The sequence below is a fragment of the Gossypium arboreum genome, chromosome 12 (genome assembly GCF_025698485.1).
Source record: "Gossypium arboreum isolate Shixiya-1 chromosome 12, ASM2569848v2, whole genome shotgun sequence".
NCBI lineage: Eukaryota > Viridiplantae > Streptophyta > Magnoliopsida > Malvales > Malvaceae > Gossypium > Gossypium arboreum.
Window position 1 is genome coordinate 6,623,809 of NC_069081.1, and position 12,339 is coordinate 6,636,147.

Here is a 12,339-nt window from a genome sequence, read left to right on the forward strand (position 1 = left end):
TGTGCAACCTTCCCAAAACATACAAAGTTGCTGCCTTTGCACACGTTGAAAAGATCATCTTTTAAGGGATATGGATCGATACGTCAGCCTCGTAATGCGAAGAAGCAATAACTATTCGTAGAGAAGGCTAAGTACGGATTCTAAGCCTCATGAACTCTTTTTGGGGAATTTTGATAACCTTTGGCTAGATAAATTTAGTGGCTCATGAATTTAAAAAAAAAACAAATAAATATAATGGGAATATAATTTTTATTGAAAGAAAATATGAAAAGAACAAAAGAGCTAAACTTTATAGGGAGAGAGTGTTTACAGGAAAGATGATGTAAAATTTGAGTCACTCTATCCCTTATTTATAGTACTAGGAAATCTAGTCTAGTCCTACTTAAATTCTAAAAGATAAATACAGATAACTAAAGATAAATGAAAACAAATCCTAAAATTAAATCTAAATAATAATCCTTAATAATTATCCTAATATAATTAAACATTAAATAGAGTCTTGTGCTATAAAATCTCTTCTTTTGCACTTTTTCCCTTATATCTTCCATTCTTGCATTTTTGGCACCACCTTTTTTCCTATTCGCATGTTGGCCCATTTTATCTCCAAATCTGCACTTTTTGCCTTTAAATTTCCTTTTTGCCTCCATTTTAGTCCCTGAAAGATAAAAGACCATAAATAGCTTAAATTAGTAGGGTCATACTCAAAATAAACATGAAATTAGCACATAAAGATATATCGTTTTAGAGTATTATCAAATTCCTCCTACTTAGCCCATGCTTGCCCTCAAGTATGGTTCCTATCCACTATGAAATTTAGATCTTGCCATAAAATGAATACTACTCTAAAGTTTTATAAAAATTAGTCAAAATGCATATGAAAAATAAAGATAACCCTTAGCTTGCTTTAAGCAAAATTGAAAAAGCATTTCAATTAACATATACAAAAATTAAGATCGACTTGGATTATTTTATGAAAATTAGGTAGTTTACCAAACCTATCAAGACACCTTATTTGTTTCTACCTTTAGTCCCTAAATTTTATCTTTTTATTTTATTTTATTTATTATTATTTAATTATTATTATTTATTTTTTCTTAGGAATATATCGAACCTTTTGACACGAAGAGATGACGATAAGCACCCCACCCCTTACTTTCATTAACATACTCCTAATTTTTATTTTTCTTTAAGAACATATCGAACTTTTTGACGCAAAGAGAGATGACAGCCAAGCACCTCACCCCAGTTACTCAGCCCAACATATTCTTAAAAATTAATTCCGGTTAGCGAAATTTTACCTAACACGTCACACAACCTTAGGATGACAACCCAAGCACCCTACCCCGGTTACTCAGCTAGTCACAACTTAAGCTGCATTCATAATCACGGAAACATTATTATTAAACGAAATTTTAACTTTGGAGGACTTAAGAAAAACAATCAAGTGTCAAAAAAATAAGTTTCAGTAATCACCTTAATAGTCATGAACGTATTTTAAGCATACAATTGTATTAAGTGTCCTCTTTGTATTTAGACTTAATCAAATTTACTAAAAGCAAAATGGGGTTAACTCTATTAATCATAATTATTTAACATAATATAAATAAAACAGTGGAGATGGAATCAATTAGGCAAAATCATAACTAACTTTGTAGACAAAAAGCATGCATGTGGGTCAAAGAGTGGGCAAGTCGTGGTCAAATTCTTGGGCATGAAAAGAGGTAGAATATTCTTAAAAAAAATTGTATGGGCAGCAACGACCAAAGAAACAGAAACGACAAAAACAACATTTAAAACGATAGAAATAATGAGGAATACCTCCCCCTACTTAAAACACATAGTCCTCGATGTGGAATAAATAAATAAATAGACGGAAGAAATTTTAGCAGAACTCCCCGTGTAATTTCTATTGTTTGCGCATAATGGCAATGAGTTCAGCTAGTTGCTAGCCAAAAGTGTCGAGTCGAGCCTCGATGCGCTCTAAGCGTTGCTCAAAGGTCATCGAAGGCTGGGCTTAAGTGGGTACTTTGTTTTGATTTTACTGTCGAAAGACTCGTTCAGCCAGTGCGGAGTGAACGCCTGGAGGGACAAAACGAAAGAAAGATGAAGTGCCAAGAAGCAGTCCCGTCGAGTTAAGGCATCGAGCATCCAAAGGATCGACCTGACAAGCAACATGCAAATCTGAAATAAGAGTATTAGAACCATGCAGAGAAAATAACAGTTATGGAATAATGGAGCCTAAAATTAGAGGACGTTTTGCATTTATAACATGCTCGAATTGAAGCACATACCAATAGCCCAAATTTACCGGACTACCAGTATACATACACCATAATAAGAATAATTCTGTCTTTGAGACGGTAGCCAGAGTATCTCGACGGCTTCAAAAATTATAAGCCAAATAACGGTGTATGTAACATAAGGCAGGGTTACGAAACCATAAATCCTTTGATGTTTTTGGGCTATACATGGATTCAGCATTATTAATTAACAAAGCAAAGGCCTCGACAGCTTTAAAATCTGTAGGAAAAGTACATAGGCTATTTTTATAATTAGTGGACATATTATAGTCCTCAGTCACAAAAGATAATACAATATTAAAATCAGTGAGGGATAAACTATGCATGGTACCCAATAACTGAAATTTAATAACACCAGGTGTATCTAATGAGATTTGACCGTATCATTGAAAATGAAATATGGAATAAAATTCCAAAACCAATTCATAATAGGCACAGTGAGCAATATCAAAATTTTTAACCCAACTAATATTGCGAAAATAATTAGTAAGAGCAGTTGCAAGATGTAAAGCATTTAAAACAGGTAATGATAAACATTTGCAAGGCACGAGCTGTTTATGGCGTAAACGATCATACCTGTTTCGGGTGGTAGTAGTATTAAATGCTAAGTTACCGTGTAAATGACACTCGGGTGGTAAAACATTTGCTCGAGATCGATAAGTTCGACCACGTGGAGGTATTTGGCAATGGTCGTCGAGATTGGCGGAGGAGTTGGCATGTGTAGGCTGGTTTGGACCATCGGCAGTGGTGTTGGAGGAAGAGTTCGTGAGTGCCTTTGCTGGTTGGGTCGACCGGCATGGTGGACGACGATTAGACGGGCGTCTCGATGGTGCATGAGCAGCGTCCAGTGGTGGCGTTGATACGTCTGAAGCAATAGGTGGGGGCGACGGTGGTGGAAGGTAAAGAAGAGAGGTTGAGGGTGGTAGTGTGTGGTCAGCGCGTGGAGGCGATGAGTAAAAAGGGGCCGTGCGTGAGGAAAAATATAGAGAGGGGGAAGGCACTGGCATCGCACAAAACGGAGAAGAGGAAGGAGAAGCCGGCGTGGTTGGCATTCGTAGCGGTGGAGACTACGTCGAGGAGGGCGAGTCGTGCGGCGACGAGTAGGAGGAGGCGCACAATGAAGAAGAAGAAAAAGACGCCCCATCGGTCAAATCGACAGCTTGGGGAGTGGAAAAGCAGCGCTGGCGTGAGTTTATGGTGAAGGATGGTTCAGCGGCAGCACGGCTGTGAGTTTTCACCATAGGTTGCGGCAAATCAGCGGTTGGAGGGGTGGGGAAGGGTTTTGGTTGCTGATAGAAATTTTTGAAAAAAAAATGGGTTGAAATTGTTAGGTTTTAGGGTTTTATTTGGCCAAAGGCAGTGTTTGGCTGCAGGTTTTGGACAGTCTAGGGCAGGAATGTTCTATTCCGAGCTGGAATAGGGATGGAATAAGGGCTGTTTGGTTGTATTTTTTTTTGTTTCTCTCTTTCTTTTTCTCCCTATTTTTGCTTCGGTGTACCTAGATAGAAGAAGAGAATTTTATTAACATCCAAAAATAAAATAATAAATAATAAAGTAAAATAAAATAAAATATTAAAATTAAAATTAAGAAAAATAAATAATAATTGGGTTGCCTCCCAACAAGCGCTTATTTAACGTCGTTAGGTCGACATTGTGAATGGTGCTATGGTGGTCCGAGATGAATCTTTTCAACCGCGTGGGGTTGAAAATTCTCTTAAAATAGCTTCAACCATTGGCCATTGACTATGAACCACTTTCTTGATTCTTCACTTTTTATTTCAACCACACAATGTGTAAATACTTCAGTCACAATAAAAGGTCCTTGCCATTGAGATTGAAGTTTACCTGGGAATAGCTTTAATACGGAGTTATAAAGAAAGACTTTTTGTCCTACTAAAAAAATGCTTCTGAGCTATTTTCTTATCATGAAACAACTTTGTATTGTCTTTATAAATGTGAGCATTCTCATAGGCATCATTACGAATTTCTTCCAATTCTTGGATGTTTAATTTCCTTGCCATCCCTACGAGTTCAAACTGCATGTTACATTGTCAAACAGCCCGATAATCTTTATGTTCCAATTCTACTGGAAGATGGCAAGCTTTGCCAAAAATAAGTCGATATAGGGTCCTGCCAATTGGTCCATTATACGCCGTCTGATAGGCCCAAAGTGCGTCATTAAGCTAAAGACTCCAATCATTTCGGTTGGGTCGAACTGTTTTCTCAAAAATAGACTTGATCTCCTTATTCGAAACCTCTGCTAAGCCATTCGTTTGGGGATGCTGGCTGTCGCTATAGATTGTGAACTCTGTATTTTGACAATAGTGCCTCCATGACTTTGTTGTAAAAGTGGGTGCCATGATCACTGATCAGAGCTCGAGGTGTGGCAAACTTAGAAAAAATAGTTCGTTTTAGAAACCCCACAACAGTTTTAGCATTATCATTGCGAGTAGGATCTGCTTCTATCCATTTAGAAACATAGTTTACTGCAAAAATTATATATACGTTTCTAAATGAGGAAATAAATGGGCCAATGAAATCAATGCCCCATACATAAAAAATCTCACATACATGAACCAGCAATAGGGGCATTTGTTTAGTGATGTTACCTGTATGTTTAGTCCCGAAAAATGGTGGGCCAATGTAGCCCACACTCCAATACCTTATGAGTAGTCCGTCTAGGGCCAAAGTGACCTCCACAAGCTTCTGTATAACAAAAAGTAAGGATAGAGGTTACCTCGGTTTCTGGATCATACCACTTTATTATCTGATCTCAACAGTGTTTCCAAAAGTATGTGTCATCCCAAATGTAATATCGAGCTTTCCGTCTAAGCTTGTCATTCATAGAATGTGCTAACTCAATAGGCAACGAACTTGTGTTTAATAGATTTACTATATCCGCATACCATTGGCAATGAGCCTCGGTCGAAAATAAGCTCTCATTAGGGAACTCATCCTTTATAGGAGTGTCATCATCAGGTATTTTTAAACTACTCAAGTGGTCGGCTACCAAGTTTTCACATCCCTTTTTGTCCCGAATCTCTATGTAAAATTCTTAAAGTAGCAGAATCCATCTAATGAGCCTTAGCTTTACTTCCTTCCTCACGATCAAGTACCTGAGAGCTGCATGATCAGAAAAAATAATCACCTTAGATCCCAATAAATATGACCGAAATTTATCCAAAGCAAATACAACAACTAAGAGTTCTTTTTCTGTGGTGGTGTAGTTGCTTTGTACAGTTGGAACGGTGGAAATGTGCAAGTGTACACAATCGTAACAAGTAATAAAGTGACAAGTAAATGTTGAGTTATCGTACCCACAGGGACTGTAAAAAGCAATATTTATGAAATTAATTAAAACACTTTGGTAAGGTAAAAATGATTTTGGTTTGAAAAGAGTGATTTATAAACTAAGATTTTAAAACTAAGCAAACAATTTAAATAAAATAAAAGAGTTCTAGTGCACGATTTTAATTAAGATTTAATCAAGATGATATAATTGTGTTGGATTAATTATACCTGTTTAACTTAGAAATATTAAATTCGTGCTTATGCTGTTATGAATAAATTCACGGCAACCCAGTAATCTGCTAACTTATGAACATATTTACTAATTAAAAGAATTCCATTTATTTCTTGAACATATCCTTATGCCAATTCAAGACTAAACAGATTTAATAAAGTAAACATACTATCGCACATACATACTTATTGAATTAAATTATCTCTCGCATATTCCTATGTCGATTCAATTGATTAATTCAACTTAATAAACATGTAAAAGATCATGTGAAGTAACAAAGTAGCCATACCTTGAAACAATTTAATCACAACAATCTTGCAAGTTATGCAAGGCATATGTATCGCCAAATACAATGCTGATATAATTTTCGATTACCTTAGAAGAATTAAACATGCACCGATTAAATCTCGAGTCCATTAATTGCAATTTCAATCCGTTTAAACAATTAATTCTTTAGTTATCTAAACAATTATAATGCCGATAACCTAAGCATGATTTTACTTAATCAAGCATTTCACTGAGGCCTATAACAGCATAAACACTAATTTAATAATTCAAGTAGGTAGAACATAATCAACCCAACATGAATTAAATTCAAGCTAATTTGATTAAAATAAAAATTTCAACAACAATATTTTTCATAGATATGTTCATCATAAAAACAACAGAAATTAAAAAGAAAGGGAATAGAAAGCAAATCCAGTGTTTCTTTGCGGCTCGACAGTTGCTCCGTTCTTAGTCTCTGTTGTCTTTGCCGAGTAAGGCTTCTATGAATCCTTGATTGCTACCCAAGATGACTGAAGAACACCTCTTTCTCAATAGAGGAAATCGGCACAAGAGGAAGGGAAAAGGGGATGGAAAAATAGAGAGGAAACTTGAGAGAAGTGAAGAGAGGATGAGAGAATGTTGTAGAATGAGGGATGTTGAGGGATGCTTTGAAATAGGCAGCATAGGGTGGTTTTTATAGATGAAGAGGGCTTCTAAAAATAGCAAATTCATCAGCCAAGAGAGCCCTCCCATGGCCGGCCACACACATGGCAAGGTTGAAGCTTTCAACCTTGCTAAAAATAGGCTGGGGCAAATCTACAAAGTCTAAAATAAAGGTGGGGTTTGAACGTAATTTAGAGGTTTTTCAAGGGCCTTGTTGCAAGAATATTTTATCATCTAATTTGTTGATTTGGGTCAGCTAATGGACGGTTCTGGTCAGCCCAATTAGTGGCTGGTTCGGCTCACTTCATTTGGTTCAACCATTGCGGTTCACTAGGCCCTTTCTTCATAATTAATTAAAATTAATTCATTTAACCTAAATTAAATAGGAAATAAATTAAAATTAATTTAATTATGAATTAATACACATTTCTGGACCGTCTTGTGCTGGAAATTAATTGGCCTCGATACTTCAAATTGCTCTCGGTTTTGTTCTTCTCGCAGTGTTCACCGGGCCCTTTTTCTCCAATTGTGTAATTCTATCAAAAATAACCAAATTTAATCAAAATTAACTATAAAATTAATTAAAATTCATAATGTTCATATTTTTAACACAATTTAATTATTTTATAATATTTAATTATTTTTTTGACAAGAATTTAACCGAATTTGCATGAATTTAAGTAGAATTGGGTATGAAAAAGTATATAAATTTTTGTGTTTCCACACCCCCAAACTTAATTCATTGCTTGTCCCGAGTAATGCACAAATTTTGAAAAGAATCTCTCAGAAACACCTTTGAAAAATTCCTTCAGAACAACATTTTTCTCAAAATTATGAACTTAAAATACTTATGCTCAAAGACAAGAAATCTATTAGTTATGCTACTTATGTATGCATATTGTTCAACTTAAATTCAACCACTTATTATTATAGCAAAATTTAGACTAAATGCTTTTGTAATAAAGACATGTTAATCCTTACCAATTTGATTTTTATTCCTTTATTAGAGACTAAGCTGCAATCATTAAGCTTAACTTATGTCTTCATATGTTGATCGTAGCAATTTCTCTCCACTAATGAAGGTAGCATGAGGACTTTGAATCAATAGGTCTTTATCAGGGTTGTAACGTGGCTAGGCTAGGGGTAAGTGAAAGATGGATAAATTTTGGTTTAAAAAAAAAAACCTAGACTCAGCGTCAATTGAACCTTCAGAGTTTTTACCTTCGATACACCAACTTGACTTTCATATGCTTTTTTTCAAATATATGTGCTTTTTTTTCAATTAACACGAGCACTTATTTTGTGTACTGCAATTCTCGAGCAATTGATACTTCTTGTCAATTCCCCCAAACTTATTTTCGAACAACATTTAGAATATTACCGAGACTAGTGTTTGGGACAATTTTAAGATTATTAAATGAAAAGTAATGGCTAATTATTATAAGGGTCGGAATAAAAACAGGCCATATAGTCTTAAAGTTGGGTTTCAATAGATAAAATATACCATGGTGGGGTTGAAAGGCTCAAACGGTCCAAACAATAGTTGCCTAAATCATTTCCAACGTTTCATGCTCCCTAGGATTTTGCCTCAAGAAACTAAGTCAATTCTAAAGACTTAAACTTTCATGCATACCTAACTTTCCTAAAGAACTAAAAATTTTATGGTACGAATTTGCATGCTTTATTAAAAACACATTCATGTCATTATTAAGCTAACATAATAATTTATTGAAATAATAGAACTTTATTCATACTCAAATTGAGCATACTTAATAGAATTCAAATTTCTGAACAAAATATCTCTTAATCATAATTAAAAGAAAAATTTTATCCTGAATGGAAATAATTCAATTTCTCGGTCCCCCCAACTTAAAATGAACAATGTCCTCATTGTTTAAAGTGAATAGATACTATACACCAGGTAGGATTTTAGAAAAGAGGAGGTGAGTCAATTTGACTGCTTAAGTACCAAGCTCTTTCTAAATCCAATCCTAGACATGTATATATCTATTGCCACACTTTAAATTTTGTGACTTGCTCACATTTTATTAGTGATTTTCCTCTCTTGTTTTATTATGCAAAAAATAGAAACAAATTCCTAATTAAACTTAATCCTAAAATGACCTAAGAACAGAGATAAAATAAAGTCAAGATCCTCCCTTTATTTATTTGCAGACCCTTCCGTATTTGACTTATCTTTTGCTCCATCACTATTGCATTTGCATGAATCGCTTCGCTCCTTTTTCGAGAGTGGAGTCCATGGCTCGAATATGAAATCTGAAAATTCAGGCACAAAAATAAATGGGTCATTGTATATTTTCTTAAAATCACTTCTCATCAAGTCATCCCTTATTTTTGAGTATCTCCAGTAGGCTTGTTACTGCCATTGCATATGTTGCATTAAGTCCATCAGTTTTGATAGCTCATCTCGAAGGTCTGGGCTCGACGATTTAGCTCGAAACATTGAAGTTCTAGCATCCGATTCATCTTTTAACTCTACTGGGTCCACCTTATCAGGGACTTCAAATGATTGCATCGTAGGATCTTCTTCTTCATCAGGTTCCTCAGGCTCTTCACTTTCTTCAACTCGTTATTGTAGAACTGAGTCTCCGGCTACTCGGTCGAGGTCCCAATCTGTAATTGTGCCTTGGGTGTACCCTGTCTTCTTGACATTAGCAAGAATTTTTGCTTTCAAGCACAGAATAGTTATTGTAAAGGGGAAGTAAGTAGGGCCAGAACGTTTAGCGGTACAGTTTCGAATTTCTTTCAAGATGATCTTTCCCACATCAATGGTCTTACCCGTTAAGATTGAGTATAGTAAGACCATTCGCTCTAATGAAATTGTAGTCCCATGTGAGCTAAGCAGAAGGCTGAAACAAATGAAATAAAACCATACCTTTGCAATAGGTGTTAAGTATTCTCTTCGACACGTGTGGGTTTCTTGTTTCGACATAGTCCAACTAGAACCTTCAACTGTAAGATCCTCGAGAATTTCTCGCAGATTTTCAGTCTTGATATTGCTCATCAATATGGAATATTCATCGTTTTCGAGATCTAGTAATTCAAAGAATTCATTAATAGCATTTGAATTTATCGGTACCTTGATTCCGCGAACTGGAACTTCTATCATCTCGCCTGAAGTTAAATTTGCATAAAACTCACAAACTAGTTCCTCATCCACACTTGGTCTCTTTTCACAAAACAACTCCCAATTTAGGGTTTCAGCAACTTGACGAATACGAGCCATAAAGTCTCGGTAGTTGCTCTCCTTTAAAGTGAAGCCTTTTTCTGGATGCATCTGTTGGTTTTTGAAGATACTTTCGTATCTCACTTTGGCTTCTTCATAGTGGAATTTGTTTTGTGTTTCATCAATTTGAGCGAAGCACGAGTTCTCTCTTGAGGCATGTTTAACTGATCTTAAGATGGAAAAATTAGTTTCGAATAAATAAAAATTATTAGTAATTCAATGATTTAAAAATTAATTAATTAAAATTAAAATTAAGAAAAACTAGGTCTTACCACCTTGTTTTGTAAAAATATAAAACTTTAGGAATTAATAATAATAATGAAGAAAAGATGGGAATTTAAAAGAAGGGTTGGAGGTTTGTGGCTTAGGATGGATGGGAAGGAATGCTTTGCACAGCAGTAGGGCGTCTTGGCGTGGTGCATATAGGAGCAATGGTGCTTGTGATAGGGTCGGTAGCAACACGGTGTTCGGTGCAGGTGAGACTCAAAGCATGCAAGATGGTGCGGAGGCGTGTATCACACATGGTGAAGGCCTGGTGCGAGCCGAGGTCGGGTCGCTGAGGCAACGCCGGGTTGTACCCGGACGTGCTTATGATGGAGTCAAGCGTGTCTTTGGCCGATTGCTTGGAGTTGTCACGCTTGGGGTTTCAGCTCTTGGGTATTTTAGTGCTTTGGGTTTTAAGTGTTAGGTGAATGGAAAGATGGATAGTATTTATAGGGGAGAAATAGGAATTAGAGTAGAATTCTTAAAACAAATTAATTAATAAAAATTCTAAATTCTAATCCTATATAAAGATAACAACAATTAATAAATAGATATATGCATATATTAAACTATTAATTGCTATTTAATTTATTAAAACAAAGATAAAATCCTAATTTCATGCTAAATTGATAAAGATTAATATATAAATAGATATAATTATATATTAAAGATTATCATCTTATTATCAAAACTTATCAAACAAAATCCAAAATTGATAATAATTAATATATATTATAATGGGTATAATTATATATTAATAATTATCATCATTTTTTACTAAAACATTTATTCTAGAAGCCCTTTAAAAATATTTACAAAAAGAAGCATCTAGTTTTTATTATTTACTTAAAAGAGCAATCAAAATTTAAAAATAATTCAATTTAAGTCCCTAAACTTAATGAAAATTAAAAATTGAGTTGCAAATTAAAAATTGGATCAAATTGACCCTTTTATTTGAAAAACAAAAATTTATTTTATTGATTAGAGAAAAATTTCTTGGAAAATTATGTTAAAATAAATTCCCAGGAAAGATTGGAGGGGTCACAAATGGTCCCGCTTAAGTTCTAACCTTCTAGACAGAATTTATTTAAACATACTAAACCAGAAAAATAGACCCTAAATTATTTATTAAACAAAACACGAAAATTATTAAATATCTGACAAAATAAACGAGACGTTATCCCGTTCGGTTTTATTCCCCCAATAGTGTTTCAAACGCTGAGCATTACTTGAAAATTACCTTTCTTACCTTGGAGTTCAACAACTCCGTATGGATAGACTCTGTGAATTGTAAATGGACCGGACCAACGTGATTTTAGCTTACCTGGAAAGAACTTCAATCTCGAGTTGAACAACAATACTTGCTAACCTGCTTCAAATTCTCGAACCCGGATGTGTTTGTCATGCCATTTCTTGAGTCTCTCTTTAAGTAATTTGGCATTTTCATATGAGAACATTCGAAATTTTTCTAACTCGTTGAGTTGGAACATCCGTCTTTCTTTTGCGAGCTTAGGATCTAAGTTGAGTCGTCAAAGAGCCCAGTAAGCTTTGTGCTCTAACTCCAAAGGTAGATGACATGCTTTAACTAAAACTAGCCTATAGGGTGACATCCCTAAAGGTGTCTTGTACGTTATCCTGTAGGCCCATAAAACGTCATCTAGTCTTTTGGACCAGTCTTGTCGGTTCGGGCAAACTACCTTCTCCAATATGCCCTTGATTTCTTTATTTGCTAGTTCAGCTTGTCCATTCGTCTGCGGATGGTAAGCCGTTGCAACCTTGTGTTTCACCCCGTGCTTGTCTAGTAACCATTTTAACCACTTGTTCACAAAGTGGGACCCTTCATCATTAATGATGGCTCTCGGGGTTCCAAACCTCGTGAACACGTGTTTCTGCAAAAACTTCATCACAACCCTAGCATCGTTTGTCGGATATGCCTCTGCCTCGACCCACTTAGACATATAATCTACTGCGACCAGTATATACTTGTGACCAAAAAATGAAGGAAAGGGCCCAAGAAAATCAATACCCCAAACATCGAATAATTCGACCTCAACAATGTTTGTTCGAGGCATCTC